Source organism: Peromyscus californicus, unplaced genomic scaffold (genome assembly GCF_007827085.1).
Source record: "Peromyscus californicus insignis strain IS unplaced genomic scaffold, ASM782708v3 Scaffold_22__1_contigs__length_63687245, whole genome shotgun sequence".
NCBI lineage: Eukaryota > Metazoa > Chordata > Mammalia > Rodentia > Cricetidae > Peromyscus > Peromyscus californicus.
In genome coordinates, this window is record NW_026294525.1 from 56920732 (window position 1) to 56946753 (window position 26022).

Sequence of the window (26022 nt, forward strand, 5' to 3'; positions counted from 1 at the left end):
AATAGAACTAGAGCAGGCTAAATTCACAGTCCATGCACTTTCTTAAACAGCAAGCAAGGGCCTGGAGTACAGCTCAGAGGCAGCCAACTTTCTTACCACGTGCCAAGCCTGGGTGCACAGCCGGACTGCTTCACCAACAACAAAATAAGGAGAACCAGCAAGTGAAGAAGGTAGTCCTTAGTTCTTCATGCCGCTGGAAGCTCCCAAAGAGGCTACGGGGCATGTCCTAGATGAGAATGAAGCTGAAAAGTGTCACCCCTACTGCAGAAGCATTGGTACAGCCACTAGTACAATGGCATCATCATCTTATTATATTCAAGTTGGAATCATTTAGTGGCTATTTTTCTACAGTGACCATAGAGTCTAAGATGTGCTCCTGTGTAATAAGTACTAGGAGTATATGGTTGACCCTGCCACCCCAGACTGAAGTGGGGAAAAACATCAGAGTTACCCTGAGTCACTTTTAGGTGTGGCTGTTGTTGATTAATTTGTCACTATCTTGGTGAAACGCTATCTGCAATAAAATCCCTGAAGTCTCAGGCCTAGGAGGGATTTGGGGAGCCATACAATCCCTTTCTTAGCTTCAAAGACACTGCAGGAAGATAAGAAGATAAAAGCCCAGGTAGCGACTGAAGGGCTTCACTGAAGAGGGTCCGGTTTCCGTTCCCAGCTCTGACATTCGGACCTGTTTACCGTGGACAAATATCAAGCTGGAAAACACTGAGACGCTGCTGTCTGGCTTACATTCCTGCTTTCTAAACAGTCAAAGACAGGGACACACGCTTTCCAGGCTTGGCTGCTTCTCCAGTGAGAGGAATGTTCTACATGACCATCTTCAGGGCAAACAGGCTGAGTCTGAAGTCAAAACTGATGCATCATCCATCTTCGTGGTGTGCTCACGGAAGGAGGCGTGTAACTCGTAGAAGGTGGATGTGATAGCCTCAGGCACAGACACAGGTCACTGTATTACACCTGCGATCAATGGAAGGGCCCATCTAACCAGAATTACCTTGGATAAATCTGTTCCCCTCAGACATTCATTCCTTTGAGCTAAAGAACTAATCTTTTCAAATAGAGCTATATCATGGGAATGTTCACTCCCTGGAACCCTTAGTATAGCTTTGCTGCCTTAAGCAAACCTGGACCCATATGGTAGAAGGAGTGAACTGGCTCCTGCAAATTGTCCTCTGATTTTCATGTGAATGCCATGGCACATGTGTCCACACATGTGGTGGTTTGAAAGAAAATGGCACCCAAAGGGAGTGGCACTATCAGGAGGTATGGCCTTGTTGGAATGAGTATGGTCCTGTTGGAGGCAGTGTGTCACTGTGGAGGTGGGCTTTGAGGTCTCATATATGTTCAAGCCACCCCCAGTGTCTCAGACTACTTCCTGTTTCCTTCGTAAGATGTAGAACTCTCAGCTACCTCTCCAGCACCATGTCTGCCTGCACGCTGCCATGTCCCACCATAATGATAGTGGACTAAACCTCTGAAACTGTATGCCACCCAATCAAATATTTTCATTTATATGAGTTGCAGTGGTCATTGTGTCTCTTCACAGAAATAGAAACCATGACTAAGACAACACACATAAATAAGTATGTAAAGAGTGATGGAGGAAGACATCTGATATTGATTTTTGGTCCCCACATATCCATTCACATGCAAATGTGCTCACAAATACATATGCATGTACACACACATACACAAGGGTGTAAAAGGATACATATAATATAAACAAAAATATTAATAAAATATTACACATACACATATACATTTTTTTTTGTTTGTTTTTTTGAGACAGGGTTTCTCTGTGTAGCTTTGCGCCTTTCCTGGAACTCACTTGGTAGCCCAGGCTGGCCTCGAACTCACAGAGATCCGCCGGCCTCTGCCTCCCGAGTGCTGGGATTAAAGGCGTGCGCCACCACCGCCCGGCCAGATATTTTTATATCTACATCTCTTATGCATATATACGCCCATTAAGGAAAACCTGTCCTTACTAAAGAACTGTTGTAGAATTTCTAGTACCTCACATCGTAGGCGAGCTGAGCCAGCAGGCCCTCCAGGTGTCTAGTGGCTCTGAGGGAGCAGTGCCCGCCCTCACTCTAGAGCAAACACGCTCTCCTCAGCACGCCTGTAATTAGTCTGTTTACTCTGAACACTTGAAGCTGAGTTTACAGGCCTGCTAAGGAGAACCTGATACACCTAAGCCTGGGTAACTCTCTATGAAAGGTCAATTACAGCTTTGTAAATTGTATCAGCTTCTTGCCAAAATAGCAGGCAGCTGTCAGTGTGGACACAAAATGAGTCACCTGCCTCGAGGCTAGGTGTTCGCAAAGGAAAGCTTTAAAAACAAGGGGGCCCCCAAGGAGCTTCAGCAGTGTTGGCACTGTGTCCTGCCTGCATCACAGCTTCTGTTGTGTTTCGGTCAGCGTGGACACAGCTGGATAGGAAGAGTAGGCAGACAGCAGTGTGGGAATAGCTTACACTTTGTTATATTTTCATAAATAGCTAATAGAAGAAAAGCCTCAGGGGATTCTCAGCACAAGGAAACGAGAAACACTTAAGGAGAGTGTGCTTGTTTGTTTGTTTGTTTGATTTCTGATACTATGACAAAGTACTGGAGGCATTATAAACTTGAAAGGTAGAAAGGTTTCTTTAAGCCTACGGTCTCTGAGGTATCACTCCATGGTCAGTGGGCTCCACTGCTTTCTTGGCCTGTAGGGTAGGTCAGATGTGTTGGCAGTGGAGAACGTGCCTGAGGAAGTTGCTCAGTTCATGGTGGTCAGGTAGGAGAGAGAGCCAGGGCAATGGTCTTGGGGAAAGATGTACCCTGGGATACATATAGAAGCCCTGTCTCAATAAATAAAATTAAGTAAATAATTCTTTTTATTTTTATTTTTTGCTAGGAAAAGTAAAATGAATTGTTAAATATTATGAAACCCTGAATGATGCAGCCAGAAATGGAGAAGAAATAATTAATTTAGGATAGATAGAAGTATTAACCCCAAATGGTTAAGCTAGTGAAACACATTAGTGTGTCTCAAAGAATCTGGCTTCAGCCGGGCGGTGGTGGCGCACACCTTTAATCCCAGCACTTGGGAGGCAGAGGCAGCCAGATCTTTGTGACTTCGAGGCCAGCCTGGTCTACAGAGCGAGATGCAGGAAAGGCGCAAAACTACACAGAGAAATCCTGTTGCAAAAAATTAAAAAAAAAAAAATCTTGGCTTCAAAACCTCTTAAACAAACAAATAAAATATAATCATCCCAGCATTTGGGGAGCTAAGGTAGGAAGATGTCAAGTTCATGGCCTACCTGGTCTTCACAGTAAGTTCAAAGACAGTCAGGCTACATACATAGCAAGACCCTTACCTCAAGAAAGATGTCTCATTGATCCCATACTCTTGCACCTTTTGTGTGCTGCACTCCCCAGGAGAATCTGATAACCTTATGGGTTGTTGACCAAATCGTGTTCACGAAGGCCTAAGCAGTAAGGCATGGTGGCACATGCTTCTAGTCCTAGTTACTCGTGAGACTGAGATAGGTGAGTCCCCCAACATAGCCTGAGCAAGACAGTGAGCCACCTCTCAAAGCGTAAAAAATTAAGTACAAATAAAACACAAGCTGGGCAGTGGTGGCGCAGGCCTTTAATCCCAGCACTCGGGGGGGGGGGGGGGGCAGAGGCAGGTGGATTTCTGTGAGTTCGAGGCCAACCTGGACTACAGAGTGCGTTCTAGGAAAGGAACAAAGCTACACAGAGAAATCCTGTCTCGGAGAACCAAAATAAATAAATAAATAAATAAAATAAAATACAAAATGTTGACAAAGAAACTACTAAGCTTTGGAAATGTGGTAATCAAAAACTGTCACATTATAACCGCCATTTTATTAATATATTAGGTAACAATAATTGTTAGTAGATTCAATGGCAGACAAAGTAATAGTGATGAATATAAGTTAGGTTTTGATTAGGGTGTCTATTATGATTATTGGTATTGCTAATGCCACTAGTATGTTTGTTACCTACATGCAACATGGTTCTCTTCCCGCTTCTCCTGTAATTTCTTTTCCTTTTGCTCTTTTTAGACAGGGTCTTATATAGTTCAGGCTAGCCTTGAATTTTATATGTAGCTGAGGATGAACTTGAACTTCTGATCCCCTCTCCCCAGCCTCCGAAGTACAGAGGTTGCAGGAAGGACCACAGGGCCTGGCCTCTGCCTGAGTATTTGAGTTCCCTGGATTCTCACCCTGAGTTTCACTGCTGGGATTCAAACCCCAGTTGAAGATTGCCACTTACGGCTACTGCTTCTATTATCATTGGCATCACTATTGTTCTTTTGAGGCAAGGTCTCAGACTATGGACCAGGCTGGCCTTGAACTCTCAACTTTCTGCTTTAGCTTCCCAAGTACTGGGATGACACCTGTGCGTCACCACACCCAGCTGATTCCAGTTAAGAGATCAATGGTGTAGTCACATAGAAACATTTATTACTTCTCAGCTCCGGTAGGTTGCTCCTAAGAAATTTCTTCTAGTACCAGAGAAAACTAATATAGTAACCATAATTCACCACATGGCAACAGAGTAATGAAAGTGCTATGTATTTGCTTTCCAATTATGTTGGGTGCCTGATTTCTTGGGACCTTTGCCCTTTCATCTTAGAGATGTTCAAGACAGTTGTTGGGTGGAAAATATGGATAGCTCCTGGGCAGCTCTTCTTGGACTATTTGCCATGATTCCTGGCACCAGCTACCTACTGTCTTCTCACACTGAGTGGAAGAGAGGGTGAAAAAAGTTGCTTGCATTATGTTGGTGAAAACTTAGTCCTTGGCCCCAAGAATAGAAACCCCCTGAAACTCACACTATGAAAATGAAACATGGGTGTATTTCTCTTTAAACCCTTCCCTAAAGGGCCCCAACTGCGGTTGAGTAACTCAGAAAAGGTGAGAGAACTGCTATGAGCTCCTTGGATGGGTCATTGTCTTAGTCAAAGCTCTAGTGCTGTGAAGGGACACCATGACCATGGCAGCTCTTATAGAAGAAAGCATTTAATTGGGGCTGGCTTACAGTTCAGAGGTTTAGAGTTGTGCAATATTAATTTAAGATGTGTTACATTCGCTTATGCTATGGAATATTTGTTTAATGATGCAAAGATGTGTTACATTCTTTTATCTTGCATTTGTTTAACTTGGTGAAGCTGTGTTACTTTGCCTGCCTAAAACACCTGATTGGTCTAATAAAGAGCTGAATGACCAGTAGCAAGGCAGGAGAAAGGATAGGTCGGGCTGCCAGGCCGAGAGAATAAAATGCAAGAGAAGAAGGAGGAGCAAGAGAAGGAGGAGGACTTCAGGGGCCAGCTACTCAGCTACACAGCAAGTCACGGAGTTAGAAGTGAAGAAAAGTATACAGGAATAGATAAAAGTCCAGAGGCAAAAGGCTGAACTAAACCAAGCTAAGGCCAGGCATTCATAAGAAAAAATAAGCCTCTGTGTGTGATTTATTTGGGATCTGGGTGGTGGCTCCTAAAAGAGCAAAGAGTAAACCCAAATAGCAAGGGTTTAGTTCATTTTCATCATGGTGGGAAGCAGGGTGACATGCAGGCAGATATGGTGCTGGAGAGTAGCTGAGAGGTCTACATCTGGATCTGCAGGCAGCAGTCAGAGAAAGAGACACTGGGCCTGGTTTGAGCATTTGAAACCTCAAAGCCTACCTCCAGTGACACATGTCCTTCAACAAGGCCACACATCCTAATAGTGTCACTCCTTGGTGACCAAGCATTCAAATCTATGAGCCTATGGGGGGGGGGGGGTTACTCTATGCAAACAGTCATGTTTGCTGGAGTCTTAGGTTTGGCTGCACTTGGCACCCACAATGGCAGAAAGCTTAGTAACCCCTTATGTTGCCATTCTCTGTGACTTATTGATAGTAGAATTTTTGGGGGAGGGGGGTTTCAAGACAGGGTTTCTCTATGTAGCTTTGCGCCTTTCCTGGAACTCACTTGGTAGCCCAGGCTGGCCTCAAACTCACAAAGATCCGCCTGCCTCTGCCTCCCAAGTGCTGGGATTAAAGGTGTGTGCTACCACCGCCTGGCTCTGATAGTGGTCTTACTAAGGGTGATGACTTCCTAAGGGTGATGGAGGCCCATTGCACTGAGCATCAGGAGACAGGGCCCAGTTGAACACCTACACTGACCATGACCAAGAGAGCTCTTTGTTGTCTCTCAGCCCTAGCCCTTCACTAAGATCAGTAGAGTTAGCGAGGATAATTTTTGTTTTTTGAGTTGATGTCCTCTTACGCAGAGCAGGTTGGCATTGAATTCACTATGTAGCTAGGATGACCTGGGCATGCTCATCTCCCTACTTCTACCTTCGGAGTGCTGGGATTACAGGACCTAGGCTTATAGATATCTGGACCTTGGCTTATAGATGCCTGGACCTTGGCTTATAGATGTCTGGACCTTGGCTTATAGATGTCTGGACCTTGGCTTATAGATGTCTGAACCTTGGCTTATAGTTGTCTGGACCTTGGCTTATAGATGACTGGACCTTGGCTTATAAATGGCCATTTTTCTCTTCATTCTCTGTCGCTCCTGAGATTTACCCTCTTTACATCTCCGTGTTTCAAGTGCTCTTTTTGTAAGGACACCAGGCACAGTAGAGTAAAGCTTACACAAATGACCTCACTTTAATCTGATTACCTTTTTAAAAACCCTATTTCCAAACATTCTTTGGGTCAACAGATGACTTCCAGGGAAAGGGAAGTCGATTCATTCCTGAACAGTGAGTGACCTTTGGGCACTTCCTTATATTAGAAGCACTTCGGCAAGCATTCCAGTTCTCTGAGGTGTCATGGTGAATTCTAGATTTTTCCAAGGCACTGAAAGGACATTCCTCCTTGCAGTTCCTCAGAGAGGCCACAGAAGCCTTGTTTGAAACACGCTTTCCTCATGACTCTTCTCTGAGAAAAGGCTAGAACGTGGTCAAGGCTTTCCTCCCCAGGACCGTACAGAGAGCAGGAGTGAGCTGTCACCACTGTGGGAAGCAAACCATGCCCACTGTGACTAATCCATCAAGGCTGGTGGAGACTGCAGGAGGAGCAGAGAGGCTGAAGGCTAGCTAGAGGCAGGGGACAGGCCTGTCCCGACTGACACTCACCCTTTCAGCCCAACCTTCAACACACAGAGCCAAGCAATTACTAGCTCTGGAGCCCACAGAGCTCTGAGATGCCTACCCTGGTCTTAGCAGTTAAATTGCTGGGTGTTCACAGGGTGTTATTTACTCTCTGGCATTTTATCTGTGTTTATAAATATCTACTGAGTTTCCTTCCCAACTTAAGTGTGGGATAATTGAAATTAGAGAAAAAAACCAAGTCTGAAGTTCTCATCTATAAAAACTGATATCACGGCAGAGCTTATCTAAAACATGCTCTGTCTGGTGTTGGTCAATTCTCTAGCGGTTCTTTTTCTCTTTTCTTTTCAGTTTTTCGAGATAGGGTTTCTCTGTGTAGTTTTGCACCTTTCCTGGATCTCACTCTGTAGACCAGGCTAGCCTTGAACTCACAAAGATCCGCCTGCCTCTGCCTCCCAAGTGCTGGGATTAAAGGCGTGCACCACCACTGCCCAGCTCTAGTGATTCTTAAAACAAACCAAAAAGAAAAAAAGAAAAAAAAGAAAAGAAAAAGTCAGAAAATGCCTTTTAATTACCGTGGAATTTTCCACAGTTGCTAGACTACAACTGTAAAATGTGATGGCTCTTTTTTCTTCTTAGGAGCAAGTTCTCAGGTAGCCCACACCGGCCTTTATCTTGCTCTGTAGCCAAGGATGACTCTGGAGTCCTTATCTCTTCAGCCCAGCCTTTCCAAATGCTCAGATTACAGGAGTGTGTCACAAAACCAATTCGATGACTCTATTATTATTCTTTCATTAGTGTTTCCTTATTTATCATAGTATCTTGTATCTGCACTGTCACCTATGAATGAAAACAGTTAAAATGAAATTATATGACAGAAATGGTAGAAGAAAATATGAAACTATTAGGCCTGTAAGTTTTTGACTTTCCAGAGCATATAAAAGTCTATTTAAAATGAGGGCCTAACACCTGCTTTCCCTCCTCAAAGAAGATCGTGCTATTTTTGTTTAGGACATTCTTTCTCCTTACTTCCCTCCCTCTCTTCTTAGGACAGGTCTACTCTATCCTAGGCTACCTTGGAACTTACTATGTAGCCAAGGCTGGCCTTGAACTTTGGATTCTCTTGTCTCCCATCCCTGATGCTGAGATTGTAGGTGAATGCCACCAGGCCTTGGGTGGGGGTGGGTGGGGACAGAGCAGTGTAAGGTAAAGTAAGGACAGGTAAGCACAGTCTCAGCTCTTCTCCAGCCCCGCCCCACTCCCAACATACTTCTTCAGCTTCTAACTTAAATTTGGTGATTTTGGTTCCGATTTAAGCTCGATCTATTGTCATGATTTGTTTGATTTTTATCCTGCTGTGGGCTTTAGGGAACATGTTTTTCCTTTTTATAAACATTTTTCTTTTCTTTTTACTTATGATTCACGGAGAAGGTAACTGACAGTCACGTGTCCAGCAGCTTCTTTCTAATGTTAGTCTCTCCAGCTGTGGTCTGTAGGTCATGTGGCTTCTTGGAATCCCTAGCCTTTGTCTGATACACATTCTAAGCCCCTGGGGGCAGAGATCTCCTCACTTGCTGTTTTGTGGTGTATTCTAGACCAGACTGAATAGTCCAAGAGAGTACACAAACTGGTAAGATCCGGTTCTGAATCTGAAGTCGGAGATGCTGCAGCTCACACTCTCTAGGGAGAGCAAGCACACTTCACTCTCTAGGGAGGGCAGGGTGTGCACACTTTCCATTTCATGTAGCAGGAGGTACGGGGGCATAGGTAAGCAAAGGGAATGTGGAAAGAAAGTTAAAAGAGAACCAAGGAATCCCAAGCCTTCTGCATGGAGCTACCAATTAATGCCAGTGAGCAATCAATCACAGGCCAACTCAAGCCCTGTGGAAGAGCTGCCTTGTCAGAGATGTGCTAAACAGATAGACTAGAAAAGCAGCCGGTCCTCTGGAGCTAACCTCAGATTGGCCGAGGACTGGACAAGAAAACCTCCTCACTGGCTTCAGAAAGTCAGTGGAGATTTGAAAAAACATGAGGCATGCAGAGTGGCAGCTCACACCTTTACTGCTAACACCTGAGAGGCAGCGGCAGGCAGATCTCTGAGTTGGAGGCCAGCCTGGTCTCCAGAGTGAGTTCTAGGACAGCCAGGGCTATGTAGAGAAATCCTGTCTCAAAAAAGATAAAAAAGAAAGAAGAACATGAGGCTGATACACGGCCCTGCCTGAAAGCTGCTTTCACTGTTCTGGGCTCTGTACGAACTTTTGTGTGCCTCTCGACTGCTGTAGAGGTCATTGCTGTGTCTTACGGGAGTTTGGAAAGAGACAACCTAGAAGCCTCCTCTCACCTAAAGTCAGGCTGAAAGGTTTACAACACGCCCCCACGGTCGGGCGTGTTCGCATATGCCCAACAGACACTTCCACCTAGCCAGTTCCAGGTCAGGATAGCCATTTCCGGGTCAGGGCATCTCACGTGACCAAGATCCGTGACGTTCCATTGGCGACGTAGGCGTGCAACGTGGCCATGTGATCTACGCGCTTGCGTGTAGTAGTGACGCTGATCTGTCCACGCCCAGCCTTTAAAATCCGGCGCCATGTTCCCGGTTCTTCTTCTTCTTCTTCTTCTTCTTCTTCTTCTTCTTCTTCTTCTTCTTCTTCTTCTTCTTCTTCTTCTTCTTCTTCTTCTTCTTCTTCTTCTTCTTCCTCCTTCTTCTCCACACACGTGTTTCCTGCAGGCCTGTTTACTCTCTGTCCCTTTACCTTTAATAAAACTCTTGTTAGTGGATTCTGTCGTGTTTCGTGGCATTTCCTTGCAGGGTAAGAACACAACGCAGCCGAAAAACTAACACAGGCTACTTCTGGGCACTTCCTCCTTGGCTTTATTAAATTGGCTGAAGGTTGGTCCTCAACATCCTTATTATGTATCTGGGCTCCACTATTTATAAATATCCAAAGAAGACCGCTCTATTTCTCCTCAAAAATAGCCAAAGAAATCAATCAGGTACAATTGTGCGTACCTGTAATCCGAGCCCTTGGGTGCCTGAGGCAGGATGAGTTCAAGGCCAGCCTAAGCTACGTAGCAAAACCCTGTCTCTAGATAAATAAACAAACAAAAACGTCACAGAAAATAAGACAGTTTACGAGAAAAATTCTCAGAATTTCGGACGAACAGTCAAGAAAATGTCAACACAATAGTGTTTATTCGGATGAATAAAGAGTCAAGAAAATGTAAACACAATAGTGTTTATGAGAGGAAGTCCTGCCCATAGAGTTGCTCAGGGGACCAGTGGCTTCTGGGAAGCCACTTTCTGATTCCTGCCTCTAGGCTGTTGCTGAGACACCTCTGGGAGCTGTTGTGTGAAGTGTGGCTCTTTATGGAATCTCCACCACCCAGGGGAGCCTCGGATAAAAGAACAGCCAGCTACAAGCTCTGGTGGCAAGGCAGAGCCAAGTAGTCTGTGTCTGAATGTGAAAGTTTGCCCCAGCCTCAATCTCCCTGGAGAGTTTCATGCTAAAGGGGTGGAGAGATGGTGTGTGTGTGTGTGTGTGTGTGTGTGTGTGTGTGTGTGTGTGTGTGTGTGTGTGTTAGTGGGGGAAGGCTGCTGCCTGGGCCAGCTCCGGGAGCAGCAGAGTTTGTGACCTTGATGGGAAGATGTTCGCAGCTTCTGCAGAGGTCTGGGTGAACACCTGTCTCCAAAGGAATGAAAGGCACAAGAGGGCATAGAAACGGCAAAGCGGAGGCTGACAGTGTTGTTCAGCCATCCCACAAGCTGGCCGAGGTGACAGGGTGAGATGAGAGGCAAGAGAGTTTGGCACATCTCCAGGATGCCACCCCATAGGAGTTTGGGGGAGAATTAGGGCACACATCAAGGTAGGATACAGTGGCATATGATAAACACACCTAACATACGGCATGCCCAGAGTGCTGTGGGAAGAAATCCTTTCGAACTATTCTGTAAAGGGTGAGACGTGAGCTTGAGTCTATGACTACAGTAGTATGAGTCTATTATCTTAGTACTAAAGTTAAGCAAGGATTGAAGCTCCAGAAACCCAGATTTAGTTTCTTGCCTGTTGGTTGGCTTTGTATGAATCCTATTGTGCTGTTTGATTTTTTTTGGGACTTGAAAAAGGCTGAGGTCATGTGGGAAGAAGGACCCTCAATTGAGAAAATGCACCCCCCCACACACACCAGATTGGCGTGTGGGTAAGTCTGTGTGGCATTTTCTTGATTAATGATTGATACAGAAGGGCCCAGCCCACCAAGGGCTGTGACTCCCCTGGGTTGTATAAGAAAGCAGGCTGAGCAAGCAGTAAGCAGTATTTCACGGCCCCTGCTTCAGGCCCTGCCTCCAGGTCCCCGCCTTCACGTCTTTTTATGATGGTCTGTGATTGGAACATGTCAGCTGAAATAAGCCCTTTCCTTCCCAAGCTGCTTTTATCATGGTCTTTATCACATCAATAGAAAGCAGACAAATAAATAAATAAATAAATCTATCATCATTTGAAAATCTCCTTGATAGGGTTGGGCATGGAGCTTGGTGCTTATGTAGCACTTGAAAGGCTCTAGGTTTGGTCTCCAACAGGGCAAAAGCAAGGCCTTGAAGCTCTGAAATGTTATGTAAGATTAGCATTTCTCAGCACATCGGACTCAGTGACATATGTAATTGCAAAGACATCAATATTGTCATGAAATAGAACAGTTTTCCTTGTAATTAGGGCTTGTCCTCTCCTATCAAATCATGCTGGTTTTACATTTTCCTTTCAGCTTTATTTTATTTATTTATCTATTGTGACAGGCTGTCACTCTGTCCCTAGCCGGCAAAGCTCGTTATATAGGCTAGGCCTGAGCTTGAGTTTAAGGCAAGCCCTTCTGATTCCCATCTCAGCCTCAGTGATGTGGGGACAGGCATCAGCCATCACCCTCGGCGAGACTGTCTCAAACCAAGAACAGATAGGGTTAAAATGGTTCAGTGGGTAAAAGCGCTTGTCAGGTAAGTCTGACAATCTGAGGCCCATCCCTGGAAATCATGATAGGAAGAGAGACCTGAATAGCAAATACTGTCCTCTGATCTTCACACACCTTTGGTGGTACACACACAGACAAAAAAATAAAACAAAACCAAAAATAAAACAACAACAACAAAAGTCAATAAATGGAATTTTAAAGACATATTACCAAAAATAGTTTTTTTTTTTTAATTTACATTCTATTTTGTATGTGGGAATGTGCACAGGCACCATGGTGAACATGGAGTTGGTTCTCGCTGGTACCACGTGGGTCCCATTAGTTATCTCTTTAACGGTTACATACCATCAATACTCCTGTTACCAAACACAATAAACATTTGCTAGTGTCTTATCTTGTCTGCTGTCAATACTATTGATCACTCCTCAGTTAATGCCATTGGCTCCCGGGTTAGAATTCAGTGCTCGTTAACCTCTTTCCTCTGTGTGTTCCTCTGTCTTTTTAACCTTCTCAAAGCTGATCTAATTTTTTTTGTTGTTGTTGTTTGTTGCTGTATTTTTCGAAACAAGGTCTTTTATGTAGTCTCAAACTTTGGCTGTGATTATAGGCCAGCACCAAAATGCTCTTCATTCTGATTTGCTGTCTTAGGACCAGTGAGATGGCACAGTGGCTAAGGTGCTCGGTGTCAGACCTGACAAACTGAGTTGTGTCTTTGGAACTACATGGTAGAAGAGGAGAACTGACTCCCATTAACTATCTTCTGTTCTCTCCATGCATGTCACAACACACCCACACACATACATACAAATAGGTAAGTGAATGGAATAAAAATCAAACACAAAAAGTCTGCCTAACTATGTCATGAGGTTATTTATGAAGACTAAATTAGTTTATGTATGTATCAGCTTCAGTGCATGGTAAATGGAAAACATTTAAGATGTGAGTTCTGTTGTTTTAATTTTGTGCTAATTTCCTCAGCCAGAGCTTACAGTCGTCCTAGGCTTTTGTCCCCCTCTTTTCTCTTTAGGACAAAAGTCACAGAGTTTCACAGGATGCCTTGGAGTCAACTTTGCAAAGTTTCTAAAATGCATTAGCTCATCGCCACTGTCCTGGTCTCATCACTAATTGACCACATTGCCGTCATTCCCTGGTCTACTAAAGTCGGCTCCCACAACACAGCACAAATAAAGTTTTGAAGATGTAAATCTGGTGTTAACTAAGGCCAGTGTAAGTCGTCGTCATCATCGTGTGTCCCCCCCCCACCCCCCCCCCCACCCCCGCCGTGGCTCCTGCAGAGTTCACAGCGAAGTCCATCTCCACGGTATGGCATGTGGAATGCTCCTGTACAGGCTTCCCACTGCATCCACAGACTTGATGCTGCCACAAATTCTAGATTTTTTTTTATAGTCCCTTCCTCTCTGTGCCTTCCCTCTGGCTGTTCTCACTCTTCTTCTTATCCTGGTACCCCAGTTCATCTGGCTAATCTGCAGACTTCCTTCAGAGCTAGCAGCTACAGGTTTTCCCTCTTCCAGACCTCTCGGTCAGCTGGCCTGGCCACCGTAGCCTCTCTTCATTCTCTGCTGTTCATCACTGTGCATAGACTGTGACCATGGGTGGAGAGCTAGCTGGTGGCTTTTTTTCCTCACTGAGTTAACTGTCTAGCTTCCTCCCTACATCGAAGGCCTCCTAGGAATGTGTTATATTTTTCTAGACCTAGCATATGCCTGAGTATGTACTATATCTCAATAAACATCTGCCAAATGAATGGCGTGTTAAATATGACATATAAACGGAATGGAGAAATAGACCCCCGAGTGACTCAAGCTTTTTCAAATGGTCTGTCAGGAACTGGTTCTCTCAGGTTATTTTCAGTCCACATAGGTCATTTTCTGCGCTCACCTGACTTTGCCCCCCCTCTTTTGAGGGGCCCTCAGCTCTGGAGCCTCTTTGATCCCCACGCTAACACTTGCCGTGTTCCTGACAGAGGAACAAAACAAATAATGTCAGTGTCAACTCTCTCTAGAATCTAGACCTGGACTCTTGAGGCAGGGGTGGGACCATTGTTGGATTTAGCAGTTGTGGAGTGTGAGTGTGTCGTGGACAATTGCCTCTGTAACGGTGGAGGTTTAGAATTCCCACTATCTGCCATCTTGAAGGTGGCAGCCCAGGAAAGCCAAAGGTCCATATAAAGGGAGACAGAGGCAGGCTAGCCTGTGCTACATAGCAATTTCCTGTATTGTAGAAAAAAAGCCTGTCATTTGGAAAAACTGTCTGTTGTTAAAAAAAAGAAAATAGTATCAGAGATCAGTGAAAATTCCTCAAGTATTTGAATGAAATTAAAAAAAGAACTTGATGGAAATTAGATTTAAGAGATTATAATCATAAACACAGAACTTTAAGGAAATAGACTAAAAGAAGTCATTCATTTAATCAGCGGCCTGATCTTAAAGAAACACTATTAACTACTATTTTAAATGTTTGTCGTATGAAATAACCTGTAAGCTTGGTATGGGAGTCGCTGCCTGGAATCCCTATTCTCTGGGGAGCTGAAGCAGGAAGATCAGCAGTGTGCTGGCTATATGCAAGACCCTGCCTCAGTGATAATCACACCAATAAGAAAATAAAAGTGCATCAAAATAACGTAACTGCCAGTTTGGTGAAAGGAATCATTTTGGACTCTAATAAACAGTATGTTTTAAAATTAAATTTGGAACCAGGTGTATCTCCTTTGGTTTACAGTGGACTTGTATTCTTGCATGAATGCAATGTATTTGTCATTTCCAGTAGGATTTGTTTTTAGGTAGATTTTTTTTTAGTTATTGCTAATTGCCAACGCAAATATCTTTTTATTAGTGTTAGTATTGCCCTACCGGCCTCATATAACATTTGGCATATGCATTTGATAATTTTATTTTATTTTATTTATTTTTGGATATATACTTTCTTTAAAAAAGTTTAAAACAACTTATTTATTTGGGGGTTGTGTGTCTGTGTGTGTGTTTCTGTGTGTACCACACACAGGTCAGGTGTGAGGTCAGCTTTCGGGATTGAATTCCCTCTTCCCACTATGTGAGTTTCAGGGATCGAACTCAGCCTTTTTAGCCTTGGTTGAACCATCTTGCCAATTGTTTGTTTGGTTGTTTTTAGTATTTCTGTATATATTTTGTAGACTCCAAAATGTTTTCAAACCCGGAGATTACTGAATGTCAAGTTTTTCTTTTACCCAGAATATATTTGCAAATATCCTGTTGTAAAAACAGCAGCTTAGATGGAATATAGAGGTTAACGTTTTCTTTCAAGTAAAGAGTAATTATTGTCATGTCTATCCAAATGAAAGTGTTTTTTTCTCTCACGTTTTTAAACGGAAAGAAAGGAAGAAAGAAAGAAAAGATGTTGTGCTGGCTAGTCTTTATGTCAACTTGACAGAAGCTAGAGTTTCCTGAGAAAAGGTAACCTCTGTTGAGAAAATTCCTCAACCAGGTCAGGTTGTAGGCAAGCCTGTAGGGCAGTTCTTTAATTAGTGATTGATATGGGAGGGCCCAACCCATTGTGCATGGAGACATTTCTGGATTCTGTAAGGAAGCAGGCTGAGCAAGCCATGGGGAGCAAGCCAGTAACAGTTTTAAAATACACCGTTCATAGATTCTCCCTGGTCTCTGCATCAACTCTTGCTGTTGGGTTCCTGCCCCGACTTCCTTCAGAATGGACTGATACGGAAGTGTAAGCAAAATAAACCCTTTCTCCCCCAAGCTGTTTTGGGTCATGGTGGTCTCATCACAGTTTGGGAGGGTGAAAGGGCAAGGGTCAGGCAGGACTATGTGTTCAGCTTCTGGCGAGGGACATGGCTCTCCACCACAGCAGAAGGTACCTGGTGGGGACCCGTGCAGGAGTGCCAAGTGTTGTGTGGCGGAATCAAATGCAGACTGATTTCAAGTATTCCGGTCTGAGAGATCTAACCCATTTCCATGAGCATCAATCCTTCCCGAGATGGAGTCTTTATTACACAATTACCTCCCACTAAGCACCGTCTCCATCCCCCACCTACCTCTCAATGCTATTATTTTGCACCTCATCTTTCTAGCATATGAACCACTATGGGATAAACTATAACTAAAACATATTTCTCTATTTTTTTTTACCATCTTTAACTTATATATGCAATTTTAATTAGACATTTGAATTATTGTTATATTTTACCACAGCTAGTCAGTATGAATCTTTCCCCTTTTTGGTGAATGATCCCCATAGGGGAAAAAGAAAAAAAAAAGAAATGGGGAGATGGTACAGCAGTTAAGAGCACTGGGTATTTTTCCAGAGGACCCAGGTTAAACTCCCAACACCATATGGTGGTTCATAGTCATTGTCTACACTTCAGTACCAGGGCATCCAGTACCTTCCTCTGCCCCCCTGAGCACTACATGCATATGGTGTCCAGACATACTTACAGGCAAAATACCCATACATATAAAGTTTTTTAAAAATTAAAGAGAAAGAAAATAAATGGATTAAAAGCTTTGTTGGTTTACAGACTTGATAATTCATAATGTTAAATATATTACTATTTCTGAGACAGTAGTATTCAAGGACTATGATTATTCAGCTGTGATACAAGACTCTTGTCTTAGTCATTGGGAGGAGGAGGTAGAGGGACAGTTACAAGTTCAAATTCAGTCTGATCTCCATAGTGAGTTTCAGGCCAGCTAGGACTATTCAACAAGAACTTTTCCGGAAAAACAAAACGAAACAAACAAAAAGAGCCACAATTGACAACCGAATAAAACTCCAAATGTGTTAAGATAAAAACGTTTGTTTTACTTGAGTTACTATTATGCAACCTTTTTCTTTTTTCTATTTTCTTTATTTCATTAAATCTTTGTTTCAAGTGTCCTTTCTATTATTTTATTTAAAGGAGACTTCTGGACAAAGGCCGTCTTTAGGCACTTAATGGACTCACCTGGAGAAGTTCCCACCGTATCCTTCACATCCTTTGTGTACTCTAGACAAATAAAACAGATAGGAACAATACTGGGAGCCAAAGAACACAGTGCAGTTGGAAACCCTTGCCTCATGTAGGCACAGCCATGTTTGTGGTTGTGCTAGAAAACAAATGCTACAGAGTCGGAGACGAGGTTCACAAAAACCCTGACACTTTCTCACATCCACAGCCTTGGTCCTCCAGAGAGCTTAGTGGAGACTGCTCTTCCCCTACTCTTTCCCATTCTCTGCTTTGTGAACCCCTCCTCAGCTTTAAAACCTAGTTTCCCTAGGACACATTTTCTCCTTGCCCCACCCCACCCCCACAGGGAATGGCTCTCTCTTTTGCACAATGCACTTTAGACTTTAGCTTATGTAGGTGTCTTCTGCAAATCTGCCTTCTCCACTGGCTTGTGTGCTCCCTGGGAACAATAGATTGTGATAATTTCACAACCAGATTCTCAGAGCCAAGCATAAGCGAGGCCTGTTACTCAAATGTTTGCTGGATAAATATTGAGTATATGCGAGTGAGGGCTGCCTTAATCAGAAAATGATGCAATTCTTGTAATCATTGACTCAGATGATAATACCCTGAGCAGATCAATTAGGTAACATCTTTAAAAAGACTACGATTCTTTCTATTTGTATCAAGTGTATTGAAGATAATTATTTTAAAACCCAGATAAACATTTTGGTTGAAATGTTTTAGCGTTGTAGTACAGGTTGGAGGGAAATGTCACAGTAGCTAACAATGTGACCTTTGGAGTTAGGACTCCTATGTTCTACTCCTAGTTTGGGTACTTACTAGACTGCTAGTGTGGAACTTCTCTTGCTGAGTCCTACCATTTATAAAACAATCCAACCCCTCCCCAATGAATTTTAAAAAAAAATAGGATATGCCACACCCAAACTCTATGTATTAAGCAATAAACAAATGGCTCCCATTATTAGCAGGCCATATGGTTCTGAAGCTCAACTGTGTAATCTGGTCTGAACATTTTGTTTGTTTTCTGATTTCCCTGGTGTATATTGTGTGGGCAGGTGTTCAGATCTGACCTCAGCGCCTCTGATGGTGAGTCTCACAGGATCCCTGTACTGTGAGAATACAGTCAGCCTTTCAGATTTCATTCTTTTTTTATTTCTCTCCCTCCACCCCCTACCTCCCAACCCTGACTTCTCTCTCTGCCTCTTTCCTACTGCAAGTCTTTGACTGTAATGTTTGAAGTTGAGGCTGGGGAGGAAGTAGGTGACAGTGTATGTGTGTCTAAACTCTTCTCCAGATGTCTGGGTAGTTTGGGATCCCAGGTGGATCTAAAGTGTAATATTCAGAGGAGAGATCAATACAGAAATTGAGGTGAATAACTGAGCTGGGATGGCAACTCAAAGATGTTGGACCCCCTAACTGCTTTCTAAGGAAGACTGAGGATGAAGGAAGTAGCTATGGAAACCTCTCTTCCCTGGGAGCCCAGCTCAAAGCTTAGCCTGGGGAGAGGAAAAAAACATGGAGTTCTTAAGCCCTAAAGAGATCTTAGCTGAAAGCAGGGTTTTTCACATGCAGGATTTTCACCTGCAGGGTTTTCACCTCCATAGTCTCCTGGCAAGCAGTTTGCTCCAGATTTGTATGAAAGAGACAGAGAGGGAAATTACGTTGATGTTGAAGATGCTAGGTGCCCACTCATTTAGAATGTATACTTGTCACTGTTGTCAAAGGGAAGACTTGTTCTTACTGGGGGCAGCTGGCTTCAGTCTTTGATAGGATCTTTAGCTCAAATCTGAGTCTGAGGGATGGTATGTGAGGGATATGATGCCTTAGCATGTACTGCTTCCTTCAGAATATTGGTACCTCCTTTCCGATGGAGTGGAAGCCCCAAGCTTGGCTAAAATATTTTAAAGAAACTGTGTAGTTTGCTTTGCTCTGATTCCCTTTGTGCATGGAAACAACTGTGCTTCTGGGAAGTCTCTAATCAAAGCATTCTGAAAGTGTGTTGAGAATACATCTGAGTCTACCGCCATACCACCCTGAACCTGCCTGATCTCGTCTGATCTCGGAAGCTAAGCAGGGTGGGGCCTGGTTGGGAGACTACATCTGAGCACTGTGGACAAATGGTAACACTCAGATCAGGTAGCATGATGTGGTGTAAGTTTAGTTCTTGGCATTGGTTTTATTTAGTGGTGTTTGGCTCCTTTCTTGGGAGTAAGTCTGGTTTGCTTCAGCAGAACTGTGGACTTTTAAAGGTCCTGGTGCTTGATTCATTTACTGCTCAGCTAGATATACACTGGAAAGGACAGAAGAAAATTAGTAAATGAGAGAAAGGCTGATAGTATGATAAACCGCACTGGTGGCGGCAGCGCTGGTTACTGACAGAAAAGTCACGGCCACAACTACCAGAGTTACAAAGAGCTTTATTAGAAAGGAAGAGGGGATAGGAGGGAGGAGAGCCAGGCCTGGACAGAAAGGAAGATGGTGGTAGCAGAGAGAGAACACAGAGAGAGAAGAGTGTGGGGGTCTGCATCTGGCTTTTTAAGGCAGGGACTGAGTGACCACACAGTGGGTACATAGTCACCAGTACTCACTGATGATGTAAGATGTAAGATACAGGACCCCAAGCTGTGCCTGTACAGAATCCTAACAAAGGTCCTACTGCACCTACATAGATTTTGAGCAAGAGACAAAAATGTCTTATTGTGCACTAGGGAGGCAGAGGCAGGTGACTCTCTATGAGTTCCGGGACAGCAAAGGCTGCACAGAGAAACCTTGTCTCAAAAAAAAAAGTCTTCCTGCTTTTTCATTAGTCATATGTTTACTAAACATAGATGTTTTTATTTCTAGAGGTACCCACCAGAATACCTGCTGGGGACTTACTGTCTCAATTGAGAGAAACAAGAAGGTTAAAATAGTTAATGATAAAAGGCCAGCCAAGTTCTCTTGGTTGATTCTTTTTTCATTTATTCTTTTTTTTTTTGTTTTTGTTTTTCGAGACAGTGTTTCTCTGTGTAGCCCTGGCTGTCCTGGAATGTGCTCTGTTAACACCAGGCTGCCCTTGAACTCAGAGATCTGTCCAAGGGCTGGGATTAAAGGTGTGTGCCACTACCTCCCCGGCTCTTAGTTTATTCTTTTCAGATGAATGCTACAGGAGGCATGATGAATAAGCCTTTCTTCTCCCCCTTTTCCTTAAGCAAGCTGTTTAGGCTGTCTGTACCCAACTTCCTTCTCAGTTTTCCCCTAACTTCACACACCTGAGTACAAAATGGCAGCCCGCTGGTTGTCTTCCTACCATGAAGCACCATCCAAGTCAACAATATTGTTTTCATCTCTAAGGATCTATTTACAAAAAGGGAAATACCATTAGTCCTAAATTATTCCTGTAAGCTTCTTTAACCCCATCGTGGAGAGTCTGAGTCTTGGGGTCTGAAGATCTGTGTCTATGAGTCTTGGTTATTGATCTTGTGGTCTTGAGAAACTGACTCAGCTTTTGCCTCCATGAAATGGAATGCTGAGACTTCCCAATGATTAAAGGACCGTATGAGATAACTCAACCTGCTTTTGAGTTATATATATAATTTTTTTGGGGGGGGTCCTTCTTGGGTGGAGATGTTTTCTGGCCCCATCCCCTCATTCTTTGCTGCTTTCTAACAGGATCTCACAAGGTAGCCCAGGGTGACCTCAAGTTTATGTTCCTCCTGCTTCAGCCTCCTAAGTGCTGGGATTATAATTTACTCATGAACAAGTACACAGCAGACCCACTGCTAAGTGCGTTGAAGGGAGTTTCAGTTTGTTTTGTTGTATTTTAATTTCCCCAGCTGTTTGTGTGCATACAAAGACTGCTTTGTTCTTCTGTGAACTTGCTCGGCACCAAGGTTGAACTTAGGTCTTTCTTACTGATTCTAATACTGTGTCCGGCATGCAGCAACTGCCTCCGAAGAATTCCCGAATGGATGACTGCGGACCAGACTGGCAGTTCACTCTGCCTCTGGAGGAAATAAATAAACTACTGGATCCCATGCTTTGGGCCTTTTTCTTTAGCTCCATCAGTGGGTGGAAACCCTTTAAGTTTCTCTAATGACATGGAGACCTAGACAAGCATTCAGAAAGAAAGAGTCATGCGTGACACTGGGAATAACAAATAATCCCAAAGAGATCACAGATGTTCCGCTGTAAGTACAATAAACTCCATAAGAGTGCTTATGGATAAAGCACATCCTCCAACAACAGGAATTAGGATCTACTAAAGACAGAACAAAGAAGTGAAAACAAAAATCACTTATTGTGAATAAGCCACAGGCTGCATTTGCACAGCGGCCTCTTTGAAGAAGACAAGTGAGTCGTGTCGTGGCCTGCAGGAAAACTGAGCTGAGTTCTTCAACCGGGTTCCAAGGGGGCCACAGTCATTGCATATGTTTCCAGGAACCCGGGACACGGAGTCCTGCTATTTTCCCACCACTCTCGTCCTAAGCAAAGAAAAGCCAGCCAGGTGAACCTCGTTTTAAAGTGAGTAGTGAAATGTGTTTGCTCAGGTACATCTCAGGGTGGTGTTGGAGATTAAATAAGGAGAGAATTACGTGAAAGTGTCTAGAAAAGGACCATGCAGCCCCCTGTACCCAGATGAGGAGGGAAAGTATTTAAAAGGACTGCGCAGCCCTCTGGACCCGGATGTTTACAATGACTGCACATTGCTGTTGCTGCTGCCATCTGCAACCCTACACACTTTCTTTCTTAATCTTCAGTTAAGGTGCTCCGAGAACCCGGGCGTGGTGGTATACTCCACTAATCCTAACACTCAGGAGACAGAGGCAGGAGGATCTCTGTGAGTTCAAGTCCAGCCTGGCTTACATATTGAGTTCCAGGTAAGCCAGTGCTACACAGTGATATCCTGTCTTAAAAACAAAAACCCAGCAAAAAAAGGTCCTCCAGCAGCTGCCATGCCTCACCTCTGGTTGCTGGGCATTCTCTCCTGTTTGTGAAGAGAATCATCTCCTTCCTTGTCTCATTGTGAAGGAACTCTGGCTTTTGAAAGTCATGGTGACAGTGTTTATTTGTTCATTTTAGCGTAAGAATGGACATAGAGTGGCCACTTGATCAATATTTGTTGGCCGAATGAAAGAACAAACTCCATATTATTTTAAAAGATAATTGTTTATTTAGCTTTATGTGTAGGCGTGTGTGCCTGAGTATATGTATCTGTACGATGTGTGTGTCGGGAACACATTCACAGGGCAGCTCACAACTATCTATAAATTCAGTTGCAGGGGATCCAACAGCCATTTCTTGCCTCCATTAGTGTGTGCGCACATGCATGTGGCAACACCACACATACACACACACACACACACACACACACACACACACACACACACACAATGCAGATGTATACACTGAAGAGTAACAACAAATATAATATAAAAAAATCCAGTTGAATGAAGGAATTCTTCTCATTGTTATAAACTCCAGAAGCCCTGAGGCAGGCAGGTCTGCAGATACGCTGTTCCTGCCTAGCACAAGGCCCTCTGTGCTCCAGAGCACAGAGAGCAGAGGGAAGGCCCAGGAGGGGTGTGCAGCTGGTGAGAACTGAGTGGAGATATCAGGGAATTTGCAAGCCCAGTTTGCTCTGTCGCCCACTGACTCAGTTTCTTAGGCCACTTTTTCAATGACTCCAGGACATAGTACTAATTCACGTGGTACTAATTTCTCTAACGTACTAACCTCTGATTTTGTTTATGGATTACTCAGTGCGTTCTTTTTGTTGTTGTTATTTTTGTTTGTTTGGGTTTCCGATTTTAATTTTAAACAAATTTAGAATTGCTGTGTGTGTGTGTGTGTGTGTGTGTGTGTGTGTGTGTGTGTGTGTGTGCATGAGGAGGTGTGAACGGAGATCAGAGGACATTTTGTAGGAGTTTGTTCTCTTTTGACCACGTGGACCCAATGGGTTGGAGGCACGTTGTCAGGCTTGGTGGCAAGCACTGTTACCCATTGAGACATGAGGCTAGCTTTTATTTTCAGCTTTTTGAGGAATTTTCAAACTAATTTTCCATAGGCTATTTCCACCAACAATGAATAAATAAATGTTCTCATTCCTCCACATTCTTGACAGCATTTGCTTATTATTATTATTATTATTATCATCATCATCATCATCATTATTATTATTACTGTTGTTGTTATGTTGTTGTCCTGGCTGTTCTGGAACTCACTCTGTGAACCAGACTGGCCTTGAACTCACAGAGATCTGCCTGCCTCTGCCTCCTGAGTATTGGGATTAAACTATGCCTGGTGCATTTTTTTTTTTTTTTTTTTTTGATGATAGCCATCTGATTGGGGTAAGATGGAACCCAAAGCAGTTTCATGTTTTCCCTGATGGCTAAGGATGTTGAACACTTTTTCAAGTACTTATTGACCATTCATATCTCTTCTTTGAGAATATCTATTAACTTCATTAGCCCATTTATTGATTTGATATTTTTGGTTTTAATTTTTGAAAGTCTTGATATATCCTGGGTATTTGTCCCTGTCTGATGTACAGTTGGCAAAGATTTTTTTCCCCCCTTTCTGTAGGCTGTCTCTTCAATCTGGTGACTGTTCTCTTTGGAGTACAGAAGCTCCTTAATTTCATGTAACCATATTTGTGAATTATTGGGATGATTTCCTGTGTAGACCAGGCAAACCTCGAACTCACAGAGATCTGCCTACGTCTGCCTCCTTGAGTGCTGGGATTAAAGTCTTGTGCTACCATACCCAACTGCTTTGATTCATTTTGAATTTATTTTTTGTGCAAGGTAAGAAACAGAGTTCTAATTTATTCTTTCACATGTGGAAATCAGTTTCCCCAGCACCGTGTGTTATAAGGTTTGTTTGTTTGTTTGCCAATGTATGTTTTTGACAAGTTTGGGACAATTAGATGGCTAAAACTGTGCAAACTGATCCTTGGGCTCTCTCTATTTCACCTCTCTACATGTCTGCTTTTGTGCTGGTATCGTGTGTTTTTGTTACTATGGCTCTGTAACATAATTTGAGGTTGGGTGTCCTGGTAGCTTCAGCATTGATTTTTTCATTTTTTTTAATTTTTATTTTTTTTTGCTAAGGATTTTTTTTCCCTTTGGTTATTTGGCTTCCTTTTAGATACCATATATATTTTAGGATTGGTTTCTCATGTTCCGTGATAAGCGTTATTGAGATTTTCATGGGATTGCCCTGAATCTGTAGATCGCTTTCTGTAAGACAACCATTTTCACAGCGTTAATTCATCCTATCCCTGAGTACGGGAGGTCTTTCCACGTTCGACTGCCTTCTTCAACCGTGTCCTCCATTATTTCAATGTTTTCACAGTAGAGGTCTTTTATCTCTCAATTAGGTTTATGCATGGATTGCCTTTGAACTATTGTGAATTGGATTTTTTTCCTCCTGACTTCTTTCTCAGTGAGCTTGTTATTGGTATGATTTTATAGACATGAATTTTTATTAGTCATTTGTCAATCATTGCTAACAACGTATTACATACACGTGGTTTTATTGAAATATCTGGAACACCGTAACCTTTCATCCTTGTACATGTTGGCATGCATTTCTTAATCAAAAGAGTATTTTTCTATATAGTCACCCCAAATGACAACTATGAAATTTGATAAAAGTCTTCCTGTTAGGAGAAATCTTCCACTGCGTTTGCTCACTTTCATCCTTTCAGTGAAAGCAAGTCATTCAAAATCCCTGCTGCCCAGATGTGAGTTCTCAGAGGCTCTTCAAGACAGAGAGCAAGGTGGTCCTCAGAAGTCAGCCATCACAGTCGGTTGGGATAAGATGAAGCTGTGGAGGAGAGAGCTTGTTCTTAACCCATCTCTGCCTGCTCCAGATCAAAACCGGGATTTGGGGGGACCGATTTTCTTGCTTCCTCAATATCTCTTTGCTCATCATCACACTCAGGTGTACCTTCTACCCTATTTATGAATCTGAAAATTTTCCTATTGCACACACTCTCAGGTTTCATGTCTCTGTGTGATTTCTTAAATATCACCGGGTCAGCCTTCTGGGAATTATTGCTGTGTCTTCTGTGTGCTTTATCTGTGGAACATTATCTTATGATATTCTTAGGTTATTTTCTATGGTTTTCTGAGAATGGTTTAGATTCTCTCTGAGCAAGGACCCTGTTGTGGCTTGAATGAAAATAGCCCCCCATCAGCTCCTATATTTACATATTTGGTCTCAGTTGGTCGCATAACCCAGTTAAGATTAGGAGGTGTGTCCTGTTGGAGGAGGTGTGGCCCTGGTTTGTTGTTGTTTTGTTTTTAGCTATCTGTGATGAACAGTGACACTGTGCCCACTAGGGCTTTTGTCAATCCAGACTTTGTCAGTTCAAACATGAGAGTCTACCAACGACACCCCATCAATGACACTCACAGTTGCTTTGTATTGGCTTGTCTTTATCAGAAGCTACAGACCCACACTATCTGAGTCAATGTTAGTCGAAGCTCTCTTGTTTAGACAGAGGTTTGGAAGCCAGCCGGATGCCAGGTACGATGACATCATTTGGACAGCTCCCTGGGTGGAATGATCTAGATGTTTCAGTTATTGGAATAGCTAGATTGTTCCATGGTTTGCTTCGTTATTCAGCTACCACTGTTTGGCATGGAGGAACAACATGCTTTCTCCCCTGCTTTGCTACTGGGACGAACCTTATTTGAATCATGAAGAGATGTTTTTAGTGACTCCATTGGGCTCTTTCTGTTGGGTCTGTTCAGAGACACAAGTTTCCTCACACTGTAGATTTTTTCATTATATAGTTCTTTAGTCACCATTTATATGTCTTAAAAATTTTAGTAAGCTTTGTTTCTGTTTTTATAGAAACTGGTAGGTTTAGACTACTGAATTTTTGTTTTTCTATAAAGTCAAGAAAACTTTTGATCTCCTTAGGCAGCACAGTTTTATCAAATTCTTTAGTCAGAAAGTGATTCCCTTTAGACTATATGATTTTGATT